Source organism: Tetrao urogallus, assembly GCF_951394365.1.
Source record: "Tetrao urogallus genome assembly, chromosome: 7".
NCBI lineage: Eukaryota > Metazoa > Chordata > Aves > Galliformes > Phasianidae > Tetrao > Tetrao urogallus.
In genome coordinates, this window is record NC_136820.1 from 51722250 (window position 1) to 51742997 (window position 20748).

At 49.5% G+C, this 20748-nt stretch overlaps 1 pseudogene across 1 annotated transcript in view; it reads left to right on the forward strand.

Moving 5' to 3' along the window:
* The first annotated feature begins 3733 nt into the window (after positions 1–3733).
* The window catches only part of LOC306948542 (ras GTPase-activating-like protein IQGAP1), a 30702-nt pseudogene continuing 13687 nt past the window's right edge, over positions 3734–20748 (forward strand). Inside the window, exons 1-7 of the transcript in view lie at positions 3734–3787; positions 4096–4218; positions 11704–11770; positions 14993–15156; positions 15402–15562; positions 16080–16204; positions 18368–18531. The product of the transcript in view is annotated as a ras GTPase-activating-like protein IQGAP1 (transcript). The remainder of the gene's footprint in view (positions 3788–4095; positions 4219–11703; positions 11771–14992; positions 15157–15401; positions 15563–16079; positions 16205–18367; positions 18532–20748) is intronic.

A 20748-nucleotide genomic window follows, 5' to 3' on the forward strand; every position in this document is an offset into this window, starting at 1 on the left:
AAGACTTCAGCTGATTGTGTTGAGGAGTTTGGCAGAGGGCAATGTTGCAAACCAAAAGGAGTGATGAATTTGAAATGTAATAGATTCCATCTCTGTCAAAAAGGAGGTCTGTTGAAAATGAGAGATTGCCCTTTGGGCTTCCACAATCATTGATAATAATGACATATAAAATACGTAGCTGGAATTTACCAACTAGATATAGTATATTAATGAGCTGGTCAAAACAATTGGCTTTGCCATACAAGCCTCCAGAGTACAGGCTGTTTTTCTATGTGTTTATTATGATATTCTGGCCATTGAAAACTAGAGTGTGCATGCGTTCTTTCCTATATGCACCCTAGTTCTCTGTATGCAAACTAGATGGCACTTTGGATTAAACCAGGCTGGAATTCAGTTGTTTGTATAAGAAGATAACTCTTGAATGAAGAGCTTCTTGATGTCTGTCATCTTTTGTAAGAAAGAAAACTGGAAATGGCTGGGAGTGAGGATTATTCTTGCAGCTGAGACAGAAGGATGGGTGCACAAGGTCATTCAGTCCGTAGACTTGTCCTGCGGATGCTTACAGTGAGCTAATGCCAACATGGCCAGTACCAATAACTGAATCTTCTAGATGGCTTTTGATGTGATAAGCTATAGCTTGTCCAGCTGCAGTAGCTTGGGAACCATGGTTTAAAGAAGAACAGCTGCTGGTATGCTGATTACCTTTTTCTCCTTTTTCTTTTTTTTTTTTTTTTTTTTTTTTTAAGACGCTTTTTTCAGGTTGCTTGTGAGGTTCCTGAATTGCAGGATCAATTCAATATTGATGAATATTCTGGCTTCCTTCCTTGTCTATCCCTTCTGCAGAGCTCATAGCCATCAATCTCAACGCTCCAGTCATGGGAGCAGTCCCACCATGTTTCAGTAACAGCAGCTAGATCATAGTTAGCCTGGTGCACAATGGCTACCAGTTCCTCCTGCTTGTTGCTCATGCTGCGTGCATTGGTATAGATGCACTTGAGCCGAGTCATTTGCCTCACTCCCAGCTGTAAAATCGTTCCCCTAGGCTCTTCTCTTGTGCGGCCTGTACTGTCCCCTTCCCCCGTCATAATTAGTTTATTGCACAGGAAGAAAAGCTTGATGTCTGTGCCAAGGGAGACGTACACCGCACTTGCGCTGCCTGGACGATTTGGAAACTGGAAATTCTGGGGTGTGCTGAAGCATGCCCTCTCAGGTCAGTCTAAGCATACATAGAGTAGACCTGTCTAACCAAACAGGTCATAGACAGTTAAACCCATTCTGTTGGGAAATACTCTCTCCTTCTAAGTACCTTTGGAACGTGAGTTTCTTCAATTAATTACTCAACTCATTTGCTTTTCCTGAATGATCCTAAGTTCTTTTCTCAGGCTACATCTGCACTCTGCTCAGTCCAAGGAGAAATCCCTGCCTGCAGATGCAATGACACAGCATGGCTCACAACCTCATTTTTCATTGCTTACTCTTATGGTAGCTGCCATCCATGTCCACCCTGCGTATTCTTAGAGCTCTTCTGGAGTCCATGGGGCAGACTTATGGTTGAACTAAAGGGAATTTTTTCATATTGCTCTAGCTCCAGATGATTATCCCTAGTATCATTATATTAAAAAAAAAAAAAAAAAAAAAGGCGTTTTGAAGTAGTGTGATATATATTCTGTGCCTCAGAATGTGGCACGTTTGGCATGAGAGAGTTTTGAGGCCACGAGGACTGCCCAGACAGCATGAGAACGGTAAGAGCAGAGAGCTATAGGTGATGCAGCGCTATTCGTGCCGCCCGCAGGAAGCGGTAGCTGGAACAAAATATGGCCAGAAGAGTGATCAGATTGCGTTTGGTAAGGAACTATTTCATTAGTTCTAGAACTTTGACAAAATGTATATTCAGGATGATGATCAGCATGCCAGGTGCTGGGACCATGCCGAAAGAGAAATGGTCGGAAAACGTCGGTGCAGTTTGAAATATATCCCCTTCCACAAAGCCCTCAGATGCATGCTGCAACTGCATCCAAAGCAAGCCAGAGCCCTGTGCTTGTTGTAGCCGGAGCTATCGGTGCCAGGAGTTGCTGCTGTGTTTGCAAGGACGTTGTGTCAGCAGTGTGACGTCAGTGGGGTTGTTTGATGGCAATGAAACAAACAGCTGAATGGTGTACCTCAAGACTAAGAAAAAAGATGGTAGTGGTGACTGTGTGTCTAGGTATAGATAGCTTGATAGAGATATATAGGACTCCAGTGTGGATTTTGCATAGGCCCTGCGCTGCAAGGTACGCTGTTGGGAAGCAATGTCCATCTGCCCGAGGGCAGGAAGGCCCTGCAGAGGGACGGCCTGAGGCCAGCCGTACGAGGCTGCCCAGGAGCAAGCGCTGGGTCCTGCGCTGTGGTCATGGCAACCGCATGGCAGCTTCTGCAGGATTGGGCTGAGGTGGAATTCCAACCGCCCGCTGATTCTAGAATGTTGGGTGCGGTGTTGGAATCTTCTGGTCCTGTGACATGGTCTTGCCTCCCCACCCTGTCGTCATGGCGGAGCAGCCTGGTGGCCCTTAGTGATGTCACAAGCGGCTGGAATGAGGGGAGGAGCAGTGCGTGCTGCGTCCCTTCATTGGAGCGCTTGAGCTCTGCGTGAGTAGCTCGCTTGTTGCCCTTGTGCAGCGACTGAGTGCCTTCGTTTTCACCCCGTCTTGTGCAGCATCTTGTAGGTAAGCTGAGTCAGGGCGTGGGATGGACGGGTGGGCAGTGAGCTGTTGAGAACTGCTGGCTGGTGGAGCTCCTAGCAGCTCATACTGCTTACTCTTGTCCATCAACCGTAACTTTCACCCAGTACCTGCATTCCCTAGCGATCCACAAAGATGGCATTTTTTCCATGGTTTTTCCCCTGTCATCTTTGCTACATTGTGCAAGCTCTCAGACCTGTTCCTTCTCTCTCCTCTACCCGCTCCCTTGGTGCAGCTTTTGCTCGTGGAAGAACAGAGCAAAGTGACAAGAATCAGCTGCGAGTTCAAGACACTTGTCTACCTTGTTCTGATCTCCTGCCAGGTACGTGCCACGCTTTGTCCCCCCACATGGTTGACCAGCACTGTGTCGCACCATGTTTGGTAACACAGCCTCACCCAGCTTTGATGGGACACTGGTCCCGTGTGGGTTTTTTCCCTTCCCCTCCAGCTCCGCCCTCAGAAGGATGCTGTGTGTGGTGCTGTGACCAGCTGGTCTGAAGGAAACCTAACCCTTAGGCAAAGAGTCCTAGGCCCAGTTTGTGCCGAGCTGCACAGCGTGACCCAAGGTCACAAGCCCGCACGCTTGGGCTGTGTGAGTGTGCCCGGCAGCTGTAGGGAGCACAGCAGAGATGCAAGCAGAGGGAATCCTTGATGTGCGGGGCTGCAGCAGGTGCCGGTGGTGAGGCTGCTGGGAGCCGTGGCCGGGGAGCAGATGCACCTGCAGCAATGATTCCTCTCACTGCCCTGCTGCTGCGCTGTCAGAGCGCCCTGGGCGAATGCATCTGCTGCTTTGTGCCAGTCCCCATCTGCTAGCAGAGGGACAGCCGCTTGGTCAAATGCTGCCTAATGGGCAGTCCCATTTGAACGGAGTGAACAGAGTGGTTGCTTCTAGAGCACCTGCCTGTGCCAGAGGATAGCCAAGGGTAGTTCTCCAGTAGTCTCTCGATACTGTGGTGTGTGTAGAGAGAAAATATGAGCGTGTTTCTCTTCAGTTCCAGCTTGTCGTGCCTGCTGTGATGGGCGTCGCGTGCAGCGAGATCAGCTGTGGGCCTGACATCGCACGGATGGAGGTAGAGTATGGAGCTCTGATTGGTCTTTGTTCCCTGATTTGAGCCAGCAGAGTGAGCCGCAGATGTGCTCTCCTGCTTTTCAAGAGAGAGCGAATCCTTGCGGCTCTATCAGTGTCACTGAAAAGCTGCCTTAAAGCTGCTTTCTTTCCTTGCTGCGGGCATGTTCTTAGCCTTGCCGTTCCTTCTTGTGTGCCCATGATAAGGACCGAGTGCATTTCCTGCAGCTTTCTCTGCTGACATGCTCCTCAGCCTGAAATCCTCCTCGTTTGCCCTCAGCTCCTCACCGTGGCCTGTGCTCTCTGTTTCAGGCTGAGAACAACGGGAAGCCCGTGCTGGTCCGTGAGGAGTCATCTCTTAATATCCCAGCTATTGGTGCTGCCCACGTTATTAAGAGATATGTTGCCCAGGCACCGGGTGAACTCTCCTTGGAGGTAAGCAGTTAAGGGCGTTCCTAGTTGTCATGTACAGAAGAGTATAACATGTGAAGCTATCAGGAATATTCTCAGACACCTTCAGAATGTTTGGTGAGGTGAAGCCCGGAAGATTTGGTTCCAGATTAGACTTGCAGTGGGTTGGATGCAGGGAGGAGTTCAGCCATCTCTAAACTATGGCTCTATTTGGCATTGGAATCTTCTGATCAAAGAGCTACTGCCCGGTGTGGTGGCCTGGTCTCTGAGCAATGGCAGACCAGTGTATGGAGTGTGCAGATGTGTTCAGGATCTGTTCCGCTGACTTATGCCTGCGGTTTAATTGGAGCTCTCCCTTTGGCAAAGAGCCTGCTGCTTCTGAGAACCATTTCCTACTGAACAGCTGAATTCTGTATGTTGTGTATCGTAGTGACTCTTCTACCTCCACGTTCAGTTGTACGGCTGCAAATGCCTGAAGAGCTGCACTGGTGCAATGGCTCTCAAGCTTGACGATATTGGGCAGTGCAGAAGAATGCAGTCATTTGAGCTGCGCTTTCCTCCCAGCCATGCTGAAGCTGGGATTGACGTTGCAATCTCTTGCAGGTGGGAGACCTCGTGTGCGTCATCGATATGCCGCCTCAGGAGCTGAGCCCCCGCTGGAGAGGCAAGCACGGCTTTCAGGTAGGCACAAGCTTCAGACGTGAGAGCGCAACTTCGGTCGAGGCAGGAATCTCAGCTTAGAGCTGCCCTGCCTGCACAGCATGGCTCCACATGGAAAATGGTTTCCTTGTGCTGGTGTCAGGGGACTTTGCCTTTTGCTGTGGGCTTAGGCCAGAGCTGAAAGTTGGTCTTTGTAGGAAACTGCCTCCTCAATTAACTTAGAAAGAAGAGCCCTCACAACATGCATCAGGTCACGGCCACTGAACCGCACCTTTGGAAATGCAGCAGCTAGGACACGTGTTTCAGTGTCTCAGAGCACTTGTGCTTGCACCCATGCAGAAGGTGAAGTCACTGTCTTTCAGGAAGTCGCTGCCTGTCAGCTGAGATGAGGCAGGGTAACAGAGCCTCTGCGTGCTTGCTGCTGCTGCTGGCTGCCGAACGCTGGGTAGCTCAGAGCTGGGGATGGCAGCTGCATCTCAGTCAGCAAGCAGAAAGTTCATAGGCTGTGCTAACTCAGATCTAGCTGCATCAATCTATCATAATGTATAGCTTCTGTATGAAGTCTTTCCCTTCGGGCATGCTTGAGATTTAGGGGTGCATAGCATACTTGTCCTTTCCCCGCTCCGTACACAGTTTTATGGTTATTTGCCTGCATATTTTGAATAATCATTAACTTTAAGCAGGCCATTTTTTTGTTGGATTGTCTTACGGAGCATCTGGCAGGCACGTTATGAGGAAAATGTGATATTTGAACAGTTCAGGCCTGAGAAACGCTGCCTTCAGTATCGCACCTCTCTTCTTCTTCTTGTTACAGGTTGGATTTTTCCCCAGTGAGTGTGTGGAGCTCATTAACGGAAAAATCCCGGAGAGTCTCATCAATTCAGTGCCAAAGCCAGGTACGATGATACATTTGATGGTGCAGGGAAGCAAAATGGAGTCTTTTTTGGGTGTGTTCCGTGTTTAATACCTCCCTTATCCTTCCCACCTTATCCTCTGTGCTGATGATCCTTCATGCATAGCACGGGGCGTATGGCTGGTGTTTTGTAGGCAGGGAGAATGAGGGAAGGCAAAGGCAGTTCTCCTGCAAGTCAGTACGAGGCTGAGAACGGCCAGCGTCCCTGGTGGACAGATAGAGGTCTGGTTGTGCTAGTGACACGCTTGATCAGAACGTGGCTTTTCAAGAGGGTCCTTAATCCCCAGGTTGAGCAAGCTAAGCAAGAGGAGTGCATTAAACTCCATCAGAACGTGCAGAGATTTGGCCCGGTCCTCCTGTGTTTATGACTGGAGTTGGGGAAATCCTAGAATCCTCAAAGAATGGCTTGGGATGGAAGGGAGCTCAAGGATCATCAAGCTCCAAGCCCCCTGCCTCAAGCTGGGCTGCCAACCAAGCTCCACATTTAATGTGGGACTGGACCAGGCTGCCCAGGGCCCCATCCAGTCTGGCCTTGGACTCCTCCAGGGTTGGGGAAAATCCATTTTTGTACACACTTGCTCATCATGTTCTTCCCGTTTTGAGGTGCTCTGTAGAATGTGTTGTGCTCGGCCTCGTCCAACGGAGCCAAGCCTAAAATGAACTGGTTTCTTCCTTTTGTTGTGCAGTGCCAAAGAAGCGCGGCAAGCTCCTCTCCTTCCTTCGTTCCGTGGTGAAGGCCCGCCCAAAGCAACCGAAAGAGCGGGAGGTGGAGAAGGAAAGGGTGTTTGGCCGTGACCTGGGAGAGCATCTTCTCCACTCTGGTCGTGATGGTAAGGGACGGCCCATGCCTGAGAGCTTCCCTGTTTGGGAACCTAAAGATGAAAGGGAGATGGTATGTAGCAAGGGGCAGGTTGATACAGGTGGAGAAACGGGGAATGGGAGTTGAGGACTGAAAGATCAACTGAGTAGGTGATGGCTGCAAGGTAAATGCTCCCAAGGGACAAGCACATTTGTATTTGCTTAAAGCAAAGCCTGTAAGCCAATCCCCTGGTAGCCTGAAAAGAAAGGAAGCCTTTTGGCCAAAGAGAGTGTCCTGCATCAGTTTCCCAGCTCCTTCCGGGCGTGAGATTTTCCACCTCCATTCCCGTGGGAGCAGTGATGGGACTTGCAATGTCTGCGGCTTCCCCGGAATTACTTTCTCCAGGCTGATTCCAAGGTCCTGGCATTTCTGGAACGCAAAGAACACATCTCTGTCCAGTTTCCTCAGCAGCTCCTGCAGAGGTGTCTCTGACAGCTGTCCCCTTCAAGGAAGAGCTAAGCAGTAGCCTGGCTGGGCTTAGTGGATGGGATGTGACGGGAGCGCAGCCTGAGCCAGGACTTGAATAAGGAGCTCCAGTAACCGCCGGCACGTGTTCTTTAGTCCCCCAGGTCCTCCAGAGCTGCGCCGAGTTCATCGAGCAGCACGGCGTGGTGCAGGGGATATACCGCCTGTCCGGCGTCGCGTCCAGCGTCCAGAGACTGCGGTAAGAGTGCTGCGACTGACAGACACAGCTGCCAGCAGGGGCACGTGCCCTGTTGCGGGCGTTCAGAGGCCTGCGGGCAATGCCTTAGCACAAAGAAAAGGTCTCCTTTGGGAACATCCCATCCAGCACGGCTGACGTGGTGCTGGTGGCCGAGTGTGTGTGTTCTGCTGTGCATCAGGAAGCCCTTCCAACTCTGGATTGCGTTGGGTGTGGCTTTGGACTTGCTTTCCTCTTTCTCAACCATTTTCGTATCCTTCTCTGCAGCCAGGAATTTGAGTCTGAGCAGGTTCCTGAGCTGACCGTCCGCGACGTTCACAGCGCGAGCTCCCTCTGCAAAATGTACTTCAGGGAGCTCCCGAACCCCCTGCTGACCGACCAGCTGTACGACAAGTTCTCGGTAAGCACAAGGCAACGCCTTTCCTTTACCTCTTCCGTGGGCCTCTTGGGAGATGGCTGCAGCAGTGCCCCAGCTCCGAGGCCCTTCTTCTGTTAGCCCCATGGGGTTTACTCGCATGTCTTTGCCACATCCTGCATCGTGCTGATGCCACTTCTTGTGGTCCCCGGAGGTGGTTATTTCCATATTCACAATGCTTGCGAGAATTCCTGTGTTGTTTGTTTGTTTGTTTGTTTTTTGCTATTCCCCAACTATTTCTGGAACGGGAAGGGGATTAATAGCCAAGTGTACTTGGAGATGAATGCCCCCTGCGAGGAGCTGAGCTGCCCAACCAGGCTGTAAACCGGCCCGGTGCTTGGACTCCTTGGCCGTGGTGGCACCAGCTGCGTGTTGCTATGTTCCCCAGATGCCTCTGGGGAGGCCTAAAGTCTTTCTCAGTGCTGACCAGCAGCGCGCTGTTCCCTTGGTTCCCGACCCTGCGGCAGGTATCTCGCCTGATTTGTGTCTCAATCCCTTTCTGCCCTTTTCCAGGATGCTGTTGGTGCCACTACGGAGGAGGAGCGGCTGGTCAGAATGCGGGACGCCATCCAGCAGCTGCCCGCTCCTCACTACAGGTCAGTGCTGCCCTCAGCCCGCTGAGCTCAGCCCTGCTGCACTTCAGAGGGCAAAGTGCAATTCCAGGCTTTGTCTCACGCGAGCAACGGGATGCCTGGGTGTGCTGAAACACTGCATGGGGTTAATTGATGGGGTCAGTTCCTGGGCACGGGGGCACGCTTGGTGCAGCTGATGGCTGTGGCTGTGCTGTGCTGGAGCTGGGTGCTGCAGCGTGGCACTTGGTCAAGTTGGGTCGACTTCATCTTCAGCATCAGTAGCAGTAATAACAACTAGTGTGAATTGAGGTTTGCTTTGTGAGTCGCAGCACGGGATGCTGGCTGGTGCTGAACATTTGCCGCTCTTGTTTCCCAGGACCCTGGCGTATCTGATGAGACACTTGGCCTGTCTGGCTGCGAACAGCTCTGTCACCAACATGCACGCTAAGAACTTAGCCATTGTGTGGGCTCCAAACCTCCTAAGGTAAACTTCTTTTTCCATTTCAACAGAACGCTTACGTCTGTTCTCCACTAGAATAAAGCAGTCCTCCCTTCTTCTGCACCACATGTGCTCTTCTCCTGTGAAATCTGCAGTGAGTGGCTGACAGCAGAGCAGGAGCCTGGACTGTTCTGCAACCCCACGTGGGCACAATTTCTAGATGAGCATTGCTGCTCTCTTGTTTAGGTGGGACTGGTGTGTCCTTGATCAGCCAGGAGAACTTCTTCAGTGGCATCACTGATTGCCCACTGCGGAAGTCTCCGGAGCCCAGTTAGACAGCTTAGGGCTGCAACAGTTCAGACCTGGGGAAGCGATGTTGGCTGAATGACTTCTAAAACCTGCCTTTTCTACAGATCACAGCAGAGTGAGTCTGCCTGTGCCAGCGGGAGAGCTGCCTGCATGGAACTGCAGACGCAGTCGGCAGTGGTGGAATTCATCATCAACCACACAGATGTCCTCTTCTGCTCCACATCTGGACCTGACATCGCAGATGGAGCAGGTGAGTGTCTTTCTCCATTAGCTTTATCTTGATCAGACACCTGGATCAAATGCAGGCCTTCTCCAAGTCCTGTGAAATACACTTTTCCTGTCGAGGGGACAGCAGACTTCTGGGCTTAGGTTAGAATCTGGCACCCTGTTGCTGGATGCTGAGAATGTGGAAGCCCAAACGTGACAAGAAGAAAACCGTTTCTGTCATTATGATGTCTTGCAAGCAGGTGAGGCTTGATTAACGTGTGGCAGCAAAGCTTTCTCAGTTCCCTGCCCCCATTTTCTAGGGATTTTGTTTGCCTGTTTTGATACAGGGAGCTGCTCATAATTATGTCTGCGTCCTTTGCCATAGACACACCTCTGAGCACATGGTTGTTTTGAGCTGCTCTTCTTGCAGCGGCTCGGAGAAGCAAATCTGAGAGAAACACAGCAGCTCCCCCGGACCTGTGATGGCCGTAGTGCTGCCGCTTTCTGATCCTGGCTCTCACCTGTGGTTTTCCCTTACAGGGCACAGTTCTCTGTCAGGGCCCCAGTCTGTGCAGGCGTCTTCTCCTGCCACAGAGCTGCTCAGCCTGGAGGAGGCGCAGGCACGGAGGCGAGGCCACAGCAGCTCTCCTGTGGTTGTGACAGAGAGCAGGGACATAGAGGTGGAAGAAGGCTCCGCAGCTGTATGGGGGAAATTCCACACAGTCATCGACTTTCCACCTGAAAGGTAAAGAGGACTTCCTTTTCCAGTACCTTATCATCATGGTTTGGGTGGGTTTTTGTGGTTTCTTTTTGTGTTGGTTTTTTTTTTTTTTTTGCCCCCACTATTTCTAGTGCCAAAGCTTGCTGAAAGTCAGTTAAACTGATGGTGCCTGAAGTGTTGCAGTGAATCTCCACTCCCTTTGCTCTGTGAGACTGAACTGACATTCAGTTGCCCGCCGGGCTGAGTTTAGCCACACAAGGCTGGCATTCCCTCCTTGCTGGGCAGGCAGTCACGAGCTGCATAAAGCCATGGTGACGTCTATCCCGGCCTGTGCTGGCTGTACCTGGAAACATAGGGGTTTTCCGGACTTGAGGGCCACGTGCCTGAATCCAATTCCAGTTGTCCTCGAAGCAGAGCTGTTGGTCAGACCTGCTGGCACGAGAAACTAGACACGGCAGTGAGATGGGGCCGATGAGCTGTCAGAGTCAGAGATGCTTCTGAAGTTCCACGCACGGCTCACACCATTCCCTGTTTTCTCTCTCCAGACCAAGTCCACCCAGCAGGATGAAGGAATCACCAGCTGGCTGTTGGTGTTCCTGCTTCAGCCTGGGAAAACCATCGTCTGTGGCCAAACGCCAACCGCAGCGCCGTCCCAGGGAGCCCTCGGAGACAGACGTTGTAGTGCTGGCAGGTAAGGGTGCAAATCCAGCTTTCAACACCCTGCTTCTCAGCAACGTAGAATTCTTGCTGTCAGTGGGCTTGTATCTCCTTCTAGCGTTCCAGCCCATACCTGACACCTTCAGTTCTCCCCTGATCAAGAACCACTTTTGTAATTCAGCTTGGGAGAGTTTGACACCAAGCCCTGTTCATTCTTTTATAGGTGATTCGAGCTCTTGTCAACCGAGCAGTGCTGGAGCAAGTAGCGATGCTGGGCTGTGTGCTTCCACGAATGGAGAGCTCGCAGGAAGCACAAATGGCTGCGGTTCAGCTGACAGCGTGCCGCATAACAACAGTGGCGCACACAAGGAGCTCATCCAAGTTGAAGCCCTCATTTCTCCCAGCTCTGCTGAAGGTGCTGACCTGAGCCTGCCAGACACCACAGGCACCAGCCTGGACTGTGACCCGGTGCCTGTGCAGTGCAGCCCAGCCCAAGCAGAGCCTGAGTGCCCCGACAGCAGCACCTCCATACAGGAGCAGGTTAGCACCAGCGAGGAGAAGCAGAGCCTCTTGGAGGGGGACTTAGAATCGGGCCTCCAGTCCCAGGCACCTGGCAGCAGCACTGAGAGCTCTGAGCCACTCTCTCCGTGAGCTTTCCACCCAAGAGAGGACGATTCCCATCTTTACCTGGACCTCTCACGCCCTCCTGTCTTTTCCTTTAATAATAAAAGCACACTTGTGCTCACTCAACGCTTTGACTGCCTGAGGAGTTTTCATTCCCGGGGACTGGGATGAATGCAACACACAGCAAAGCACCTCAGCTTGCAACGCTGAGGCTGTGGGGTGCATGAAGCAGAGCTCTGGGTTAGTTCCCGTTTTGTCTGGCTTCGGGATGTCTGCAGCTCCCCGTAGGTACAGTAGCAAACCATCTCTAGCATCCTGGATGCTGCTCGTGATAACCCCAAGCTTCCTGGCGGTGGCTTTGTGATGCCTTTCAGGGCTTTTGGATGCACTGTGATGCCTTGGCTGCTCCCTATCACCTCTCTCCTCCGGCCGCGTCCATTCCTGGCTCCCAACCTCCGAGCTGCCTGCGCAGATCATCTGCAGCCGTGTCCTCATCACACTGCAGAAGGACGAGCTCATCGTGGCCCGGCCTCTCATTGGTCAGGGGCAGCGCTGTCCCGCCCCTGCCTGCCTCTCATTGGTCAGGGGCAGCGCTGTCCCGCCCCTGCCTGCCTCTCATTGGTCAGGGGCAGCGCTGTCCCGCCCCTGCCTGCCTCTCGTTGGTCCGCGGCAGCGCTGTCCCGCCCTTGCCTGCCTGTCGTTGGTCCGCGGCAGCGCCGCCAGCTGCCATTGGCAGAGGCGCCGTGCGCGGGAGCGAACGTTGGGAGGCGGCTGTTGGAGGCGCGGCTCTCCTCGCGGAGCGCCGCTGCAGCCGCCTGTGCCGCCCGGGTGCTGTCCAGGCGGCACCGGGAGGGAAGCCGCGGCAGCTCGGGAGCGAGTGCTGAGGACAGCTGTGCCGGAGGTGTGTTGGAGAGCGGTGCCGGGACGGGGAGAGGGGCTGTGGGGGGCTCTAGGAAGCTGCGGGGAGGCGACAGGGGGGGGGGGGGGGGGGAGGGAGGGCGGGGGAATATAGCGAGATGTGAGGCTGTAGGCGCCTGGGAGGGGATGTAGGGGGTATGGGGAGCTGTTGCGGGGGAGAGGCAGATACGGGGCACTAAGGGTGGTGTATAGGGAGATAGGGGGCTGTGGTGGGCCATAGGGTCATATGGGACTATTGGGGGCTGTTGGGAGCTGTAGGGAGGAAGGAATATGAAGCTGTAGTGCATTGTGGGGGGACTGTAGGCGTGGGTATGTAGATTTCTATAAAAAATGAAGCCCCTGTTCTGGGCTGCATTGCAAAAGGCAAAAGGGGTGACCAGCAGGGAGAGAGAGGTGATTGTCCTCATCGACTGAGCTCCTTTGAGGCCTCATCTGCAGCGCTGCATCCAGGCGTGGGGCCCGCAGCACAGGAAGGACGTGGAGCTGTGGGAGCGGGTGCAGAGGAGGCACTGAGATGTCAGAGGGCTGGAGCAGCTCTGCTGTGCGGAGAGGTTGAGGGCAGTGGGCTTGTTCAGCCTGGAGAAGAGTAGGCTGCGGGAGACTTCATTGCAGCCTTGCAGTACTTGAGGGGAGTGTATAAGCAGGAAGGGAGCGGCTGTTCACGAGGGGGGATGGTGATAGGACAAGGGGGAATGGTTTTAAAGTGAGACAGGGAGGTTTAGGTTGATATTAGGAGTAAGTTTTTCGCACAGCGGGTGGTGCCACACAAGAACAGGTTGCCCAGGCATCAATGATTTACAGGCTGGTTCGGCCCTGTTCTGTGACTGACGGGGTGGAGGGATCCGCGGATCCGTGCTTCTGGAAAAGGGAAACAGGGAGAATGATTTCAAAATAATTGAAAACAGCCTTTACAGAAAGCAGGTGGCACCTATCGACTGGTACAAGATCCAAGAGAAATGAATGAAATAGTTCTCAAGTGACACCCCCTGCTTCCTAAGCCCTGTAATTTAATGAGTCCAATCCCACACGGACACAAATGGTTCAGTGTAACAGACCTCAAAGATGCTTTCTGGACCTGCATTTTAGACTCAGAGAGCCGAGATCTTTTTGCAGTCGTACGAGAGGATCCAAAAATGCGACAAAAATAGCAAGGTAGGTGGATTGCTTTGCCCCAAGGGTTCATAGAATCGCCTAATTGATTTTATTACATTTTATGTGTTATATTATTATAGATATTATATATTGTGTTATTATGTGTTATTTTATATATATTTTATATTTTATTTTTGTTTTAACTAATGAAGTGCTGGAGAAAGTTTTGGGAAAGTTTCAGGTTGAAGAGTTGGTAAAGCTGTGGCAGTATGTAGATGATTTGCTGGTTTGTGGAAAAGAGGAGTCTGAAGTAAAGGAGACTGCAAGTGAAATTGTGAAGTCGTTACTTGTACTGTGTGTCTTCAGTGCATTATTTTCTGAAAGGGTACACCCAAGCAGAGATGTAAGGGATCGTGTGCCTTCAGAGCCTAGAAAAATGTGTCCAGTTTCAGCAAAGTAGGTCTTGGGCACTGTGGTGGATGCATATGTCCGTAATGGGTGTAACATACTGTGACTTGTTTGCATTACTGTGACTAATTGAAGTGGCTTAAGGAAAGGCTGTTTTCTTCTGTTTGTTTATTCCCTTTGCTGAGCTATTTGCACGGAATGAGCTGATGTTGTTGTTGCTGTGGGGTGTGATCAGAAGGATGGGAAAGCGCAGTGTTTGTGTTCACATGAGGTTATAGCAGGGCTACGTCAGACTATCGTGGATGTTCTTTAAGTAGTTTGAGGCTCCTGGCACATGGAAAATAATCATGATAGCTGTCTCTGTCTTCTATCGAGCTCTTAAAAATACTGCTTGAGATAACAGCAGGTGAGATGAAATGCTGAGCAGCATGGGGCTTGTGTCTGCCTTCAATAATTCTTTTCCTAGGCAGTTTGTGTTAAATTTTGTTCCATGGTCTGTGTCAGAAATCTGGATTGCTCCGTGAGGTGTTAGAACTAGGTTACCTGTTGACTACTGACATAAGGCTTAGTTGATTTGAGCTATGGAACTTTCAGTTTTTTTTTAATGGCTGTTTCTAGGTATCAGATAGCAAATAAAACATAGATCACAGTGGCTGGATTTGTTTTAATCAGGTGCTTCTGACACCATGCAAAACTCTCTTCTGGAGAAAGTTCCAGAAGCTTTCAGTGTTTAATTCTGGCTGCACAATAGCAATTAGTTCAATTTAGAACACATGAAAAGCAAGCTGATAGGGATCTGGTTCCAGGTGGTTTAAATTACAAGAGGGAGATGGTGCAGGTGTAGTAAGTAGGAGGTTACCTTCAAAGTGCCTTCCTGGTTCTCGGTGCTGCTTGATGTTTATTTACGCATTTGTGCTGTGTTCAAGTGCAAGCACTGTAGGGTGCAGAGAACACTGTAGAATGCCTGGTGCTGCCACGACCAGTCATAGATACTGGAAGGAAAAGTTGTTATGAACTACCGATGGAAAACATGGACAGTTGTGAGGCTTCTTCTTGGCAGAAGTTGGTGAGACAGTCCTCTGATAATCAGACAAAAGGTAAACTGGTTTAAACATGAGTCTTACTTTAAAGAGGGCCTTGTGTGGTCTGGTTGTTTACAGTAATGCAGGACTAGTTGGGTAAACAACTGATTGGAAAACCTGTAAGGGAATTAGGTTGTTTTTTTTAGGTTAGGGTTCTTACTATTGAATACAGTACAAGTGCTTGCATGACTGGGAGCCCAACTGTCTGCCGCCGTTGTTCTCATGCTGCCTCTCTGATGTGCTGCCTCTTCAAACTGCTAGGGCTGGCAGCAGCGACCAGCACTAATGCTGCAATTAGAATGGGTGATGCAGAGAAGGCTGTGGCAGAAATGATGAAGCCAGAGGCCCAGCTAGCAGAGGTTTATGCATTTGCTGCCGATCTTTATCCCAAGGAGCTGGCCGCCTTGCAGCAACAAAGCCATGATGTAAGTAATGCATTCTGATGTCTGTGAACTGATATGGATCACCAAATCTGCCTTGTCTGTTTCACTCAATGGGCCTGTCCTGAGTGTTTGTAGAACTGCCTTGATGCTTAGTCTGTTCTGACGTGATGCTTCATCTTGAAGTCTTGAGCTACTCAGCACTGTGAGATTCTGTTTTAATCTCTTGGTGCTCTAGCCATAGTTTTGAAGAGCAAGTGTAATTGATCTGTATTCCCCTTTGTATGCAGGGTAACCTCACCCATGCAGAATTATCTGTTGCTGTAGAGATGCTCTCTTCTGTGGCTGTGATGATCAGGGCTTTGGGTTCAGGGGATGTGAGTGCAGTATGGAGACAACTGAGCAATCCTGTCCCAGGGCTGACAAGCACTGAGGATGAGAACTGTCAGAGGTGAGTGTTTGGAAGGTTCGTGTCCGTCTTTGATGTTGCTTACATTGCCGAGAGGTTCGGTTTTCTTTTCTTCCCCTTATACTTCAGGTTCTTTCACTGCTGACTCCAATATTAGTTTATTCTCTCTCGGTTCTTGCATCTTGTCTTTGCATTCCCCGTTTCTTACTGATCTGCTCTGAGTACCGTCTCTCAGACCTTTATCAAGGTTTCACAACAAAGCTGTGTTCTGGCCCTACGAGGTTCTCAATTGCACTAGGCCAGCTCCTGCCCTGTGTTTTTTGTCTGAAAGTGTCATGTGGTGTTTTAGTGCTTTTCTGGATTGTTTTGCACTGGAGCTGACCACCTTGCTCACGGTCTTTTGTCTTTTTCCTATTCCTTCTTTCTTTTGCGTATGTCCGTTTTAACCCTTGTGTTACTTCTTCCATTTTGTGTTTAGTTCTCATTGCTGTCTTGTGTGTTCCCTGGCCAGTTTTTCATGACATGGTACTTGCTGGTTTTGATTTTTGTTCTTTGACAGATGTGTGGATGATGTGATGAAGCTGAAAGCTCGGATGCGTGCAGAAGAAAATGAGTTTGTCACGTGGAATGATATCCAGTCACGTGTGGATCGTGTGCACTTAGCTGTGCATGAAGAACACGGAAGTAAGTTTTGCTTGATTAGTGCTAGACTGATCCTAGATCATAAGGTGTGCTAAAACTAGGTGCATGCCAATGAACAATCTTGTTGCTTGATTCGTATAGACTGAGATAGTTGGCTTTTGCCACTGCTTCTTGTGTAGCTGAGTTGCCCTGAAAAGGCTGTAATCTAGAGGGGCTTAAATGTTGTGTCAGAGCCTGGAATCTTGACTAACTTGCTTCCTGGATCTGCAAATAGACACGGGCTTCCTGTGTGGCTTCAGTTCATCTGATCACGTGACCCGAACAAGTGCACGCCATGTGCATGCGTGCACCAGAGCACTAGTTTTGCAGCCTTGTATTTGTGAGGCATCACAGCAGAAGCCTGGAAGTTCATGTAGTCCAGCTCCTTGTTTCTTGTAACACTCCTATAACCCTAGAACAATAGAGACAACAGAGAACCCAAACCATCAACCGTAAAACGCAGAGAATTTTATAATGACATAAGTTGACATCTTATGGCATAGTTTAGGTAGGAAACTTTTTAATTCTTTCACCTGTTAGTGTTTCATAGAATCATAGAATGGCCTGGGTTGAACAGGACCGTAGTGATGGCCTAGTTTCAACCCCCCTGCTGTGTGCAGGTCGCCAACCACCGGCCCAAGCTGCCCAAAGCCACATCCAGCCTGGCCTCGAGTGCCTCCGGGGATGGGGCATCCCCAGCCTCCTTGGGCAACCTGTTCCAGTGCAAATACGTTCAGTTTCTTGTGTGCCCCTGTGCATGGATACTTATCTAGTGTCAGAGGAAGTCCTGAAGCCATAGCGACATGTACCCTTCTGCTGTCCTGAAACTTGGTTTCAAATTCAAGAATGCTTTCTAATGAGGAGCTGTAACATATTGTTGTTTCTCAGGGTAGTCTTTTTCTGCCGCTGTTGGCTAATTAATCAAGGATAATTACTGCTTGTCCTCTGTGCCCTTTCCTGAGTCAAAAGTTGCTATGTCTGTTTTCCTTCGTTGTTCCTGAGATGGAGTAGTGTCAACCGTAGTGTGTGTGTTTTTGTAAGAAAGGTCTTTCTTTTCCTACTTTCCCCCCGCTTTCTCTCATGGGGAGAGCAGCATGCCTAAAGGTGTGCATACTGTGTGTGTACACACTGTAGGAGGAAGCAAGCAGTCTGTGCCGTAGTCTGCCTAGGTGACGGGGAGCTGTCAGATGTAGGACAGAACAAATGCAGGCATTCTATGGGCTAAGATAATACTGAGAGGGAAATGCAAGTGATGCTGAGACAAAACATGCTGTTACGGCCTAGACATCACTGTCCAAATGCAGTGCCTGCTATAAAACGTTCCACTTTGTGATTCTCCTACTGCGTGCAGAAGAAAAAGCTGCAGTCTTTGGGTATTTTAACCCAAGTTGTATCCACTCTGAGCTCCTCGCTTTCTTTCACAAGATCTTTGTTGTAAACTCTCCAACTGCGATTTGAACTGTTGCTTCTTTCAGCAAGCAAGAATTGAATATTCAATATACGTTGCATCACACGATCTCTGGGTGTCCATTCCAACCCAAGTTACTTTGTGATTTGCTGTAGGTTTGGCATGTGTGACTCAGGCTTTGTTCACATTTAGCTAAGTGTAAGCTGTCTATTTATGTCTGTTTTCAGTTAATTGAACTGTAGTCCTCGCTGTGCCTGGCAGCACCCACATCTGTTGTAATACGGCTCATAGTACATGCATCCAGTAAATCCTGGTATTTCAGAAGTGAAGGCACTGTATTTTTGAATGGCGTTCTGTGCAAAGCTATAGCTTGGTGTGAAGAGCTTTATCCTGAAGGATTCTTGAAAACTTGTGACTTATTAGCCCTGATAGGTTTTGATAATTCCCTTCTAGTGGATTTGAGCTACGTGTTGAAGAGCTCAGTTGTGTCCATTCATGTGGTCTCCCCGAGGGATTTTTTTTCTGCTTTTTCCTTTATTTATTAGTTTGTCCAAAAATGTGTGGCTTCCTTAAGGTGGAGAAGTGGTCTTGCTTTCTTTCCTAGTAGAAAATGATTGCTACTAAAATGTTGCTATTCTCAGTGGGTATTTGGTTTAGCACTAATAGCACTTTTCTTCCAAAGCACAGTTTCCTGATGATGGTAAAGGATTGGACAAGGATTGGATCTTGTATTTGTTCTTCTATCCCTTTCTCTCTAGGAGTTTTGGCTGTTGGGCTTATCAGCGAGGCACTGGATGAAGGAGACACCAGAAAAACTCTGCAAGCCTTACAGGTTCCTGCAGCAAAACTGGAGGGTGTAACCCCACAGGTAGGTCAGCATTATCAGGGCACACTGCTTGGGGCTAAGAGAGAGAAAGCACCGGTGGGTGTAGTTGAAAGTACCTCTCCAGAAGCCTTTGCATCTGTGTACTGAGGGCATTCCTGATGTTGGGAAAAAAGCTGGGAAACAGATGTGGAAATGAAAGGGTGAACGCTGCATGCTATCAGCTGATGTCACCTGGCCAGTTTGGATCTGTCTGTATGAAGGCAAGAGAGATGCAGGCATAACACGTGAATCTTTGTGAACTACAGAGATGGGCTTAAAGATATGAACTGCTTGAGATGGATTGCTCTAGCTAATCGTACGTCCAGAGTGGCACACGTACCTTCTTTTTGGAGATATAAGGAGATGTGTTCAGTTTCATTTGTTTTTATAAGAAGGCAGTGTTTATCCTAATAGTTGTGAATTTCCAAATGCAAGTCTCGTTCAGTCTCCGTTTTTCAGTGCTATTTGTTAAATGTATCCATAGGTGTAGTTACATAAAGCACAAATGAGGTTTGAGAAATAGGAAAAAAAACTTGTTAGGTGATGAATTTGTTCAGAAGGAGGGGAAAATGGAAAACAAAATATATGCTTCTAGCAAGATGCGTATGAATGCCTGTCACTCACTAGGTGACACTGCAGATGCTATGCATTTTTTGCATGGTGGTTGTGTGTTGTGGTAGCCCAGGACTTCTCCTGACTTAGGTGGAGTTGCCTCTTTGTGTAACTGGTCTGTATGTGCAGGTGAAAATGGAGAGAGGAAGAATGATCTCACCTTACTGCTTTAGGAAGGAAGATGAAACGCTGTATGGGTGGTGTTTGGTTGCCCCGCCTCGGGCAGGGGGTTGGAGATTCGTGATCCTTGAGGTCCCTTCCAACCCTGTGATTCTGTGGTGTACATGCTACTGATTTTTTTTTTTTTAACAGATGAGTGGGATGCTATTTTATTTCCTTATGCTTACACAGAAGTAGCAGATGTGCTTCCTTTCAGTTGCCTAAGTGTGTTTAATTTCTTTTTGTAATATCTTTTCAGTTGTGGAGCTCATTGTTCTAATTCCAGCAGGGATTTTAGCATAGAGACTGGGATGATACTGTGTTCAACATTGGTGTTTTTTTGTATGTTTGTTTGCTTTGTTTTTTTTGAGTAAGTGTAAACCTTCACGATGGCAGTGTCCGAAAACTGCGCTGGTGATGAAGATCACTGAGCAGCTTCGTCAGTGGCCCTGAAAGGGTTCATGTTCCTCAGGAACCCATTTTGTGCTGAAGCATTTCCTCCTGCTGAGTGAGAATGAAAGAACGAGTTGTTCTTAGTGTGCATGGAAGCTTCTGCCAGGCTGGATTGGTGACTTCAGTTGACGTGAAATTACCTCATTGAGGCATATGTTCAGTGTAGGGCTCCTCCCTGCAACATGGCAGCAATTTCAGAGATGGTGAGATCGTGGTACAGACTAGCACTGTGGGTAGAACAGTTGCTGTCCTGAGTCAGCGTGCTTACTAGCTGGTGACTTCTGTACCTTGGGACTGAGAGGGATTGTAGTTCAGCACAAGGCAGGGGATCTGGCGTATGATGCGATTTCTCACGTGATGAGCAGTGAGAGAAGTGTTAACCCTGCAGTGTGTGACAGCGCGTGTCCCTGCTGGGGGGACGGTGACAGTAAATGCACGGGAAAGATCAGAGGGTTTTGATAGTCCTGGGATTGATGACTCTGCTGGTAGAGATGGCAGTGCAAGAGTTTGTTCTTCTAAGTCTGCCACCCTTCCCCAACAGGAATTTCTACATTGCTGAAGCAGTCATGGGACTCCTTGGACATTCAGATAAAACTTGTTAAAGGGATGTAGGTTTCAATCCAAAGCAGTGGTAATGTGGAGGGTATGTAAGGAAATGTCAATTTTCAGTCCTGCCACAGAACTCTTCATGCTGGAATACAGTGGCTCTTTGTGCAGGGTGATTATTAGTCCGTGTCAGAAGTCGATGTTTCCTGTGTCCTGTTTGCACATCAGGAGTTGTTGGAGGGATGGCAATTGCTTCTTAAGATCTCCTTCCATAGTAACCCCCAGGAAGCAACAGTGGGGGTGGAGGAGCTGTGCTTGGCAGCTGCTGGACTATTGTTCATTACGTGTATTTTGGGGTTTGCTAAACACTTGTCTCTTGGAAAATTTCTGCGTGTAACGTTATTTAGTGAGTTTCTTCAGCCAAAACATAAGATACGGTGTGATCAGTACTCCACAGCAAACGGTCTGTTAAAAGAGAGACTTGAGAGATGCTTTTACTGTTGT